The sequence below is a fragment of the Petaurus breviceps genome, unplaced genomic scaffold (assembly GCF_028583685.1).
Source record: "Petaurus breviceps papuanus isolate PSGF00001 unplaced genomic scaffold, PetGlider_PUasm1.0 90769, whole genome shotgun sequence".
Taxonomy (NCBI): domain Eukaryota; kingdom Metazoa; phylum Chordata; class Mammalia; order Diprotodontia; family Petauridae; genus Petaurus; species Petaurus breviceps.
Window position 1 is genome coordinate 13,107,534 of NW_027187341.1, and position 1,151 is coordinate 13,108,684.

General features: G+C 36.8%; 1 long non-coding RNA gene across 1 annotated transcript in view; it reads right to left on the reverse strand.

Annotated features, from left to right (window-relative positions):
* Positions 1 to 622, reverse strand: part of LOC138146758 (uncharacterized) — a 77,980-nt gene extending 77,358 nt beyond the window's left edge. The window contains exon 1 of the long non-coding RNA XR_011164569.1: positions 486 to 622. This is a non-coding gene — a long non-coding RNA (uncharacterized lncRNA). The remainder of the gene's footprint in view (positions 1 to 485) is intronic.
* Between the last annotated feature and the right edge of the window lie 529 nt (positions 623 to 1,151).

Sequence of the window (1,151 nt, forward strand, 5' to 3'; positions counted from 1 at the left end):
TTTTTTTGGAGGAAGGGCATAATTGCAACAGCAAATGAGTTTTAAAGGTTGAACAAGACCAGTGAAGCGCCTCATAGGATACCAGCCACTCCACAACCTTGTGCACATGGCCCTCCTCATTTTTTCCCAATGATGAATAATTTATTACATATTTGATCACATTCAGATTGATATTCTTAGTATAAATAGAAGCAGAAGGCATAAAGAAATTATAGTTAAATGGAAGGATGGTTCACAAGTTCTCCTTGGAGAAACAAAAAAAGAGCTAGTGGAATTCTTTTTTACATTCTTGAAGACAATAAAAAGCATCATTTCATGAGTCTTTTTGGATGTCTCATCTCACAGTGCTCATCATGAACATGAGAAAAATGACTGCCATGAAGGCAGTTGCAGCTTATACACAGACATCTGCTTCTGCGAATAAAGAACTGGAGAAATTTTACAAAAACACATAACTCAATCTTCCCAACCAAGTTAACATATACCTGAATACGTTGTCAATGACTTCAGTGTGGAGGAAAGCACATGAGAGGATACAAAAGACTTGTTGCCAAATGTAGTTCAAGCTATAGAAGTGGAAAAGACAAAGAATTTATGTACACTCGGAAGTCTCATGCCTGTGTAGCATGAATATTCAAAAAAAGAGTCAGAGAGACCAAGATGGTAATATGTGATGAGTCACAAAACTGACCACACCTTTTGATTCGGCAATCTCTTTGCTAGTATTCCATTCCAAAAATGTTGTAAAAGGTTAAAATAAATGCTTACCTATAGAAAATTCATAGATGCTTTATTTGAAAGGGTAAAAAATTTAGAAATAACTTATGTGTGACAACTGAAAATGACTGAATAAATTATGGTATGTGAGTATAATGAATTATGACAAGAGGAAATTATAGAAAATACCAGGTGAATGAACTCCCTCTACCAATGAGGTTCAGCAACTGTTCTTGCAACCTCATTTTAGAAAGCTGCTTTAGGCACCAAAAAGTTAAGTAATTGTCCAGGGTCATATAACTAGTATTTGACAGAGAAAGGGCTTGAATCCAGGTCTTCCTGAATCTGAAGCTAATTTTTCTATTGTGCCAAGAAAAAGGAAGGGAGGGAGGGAGGGAGGGAGGGAGGGAGGGAGGGAGAGAGAGAGAGAGAGA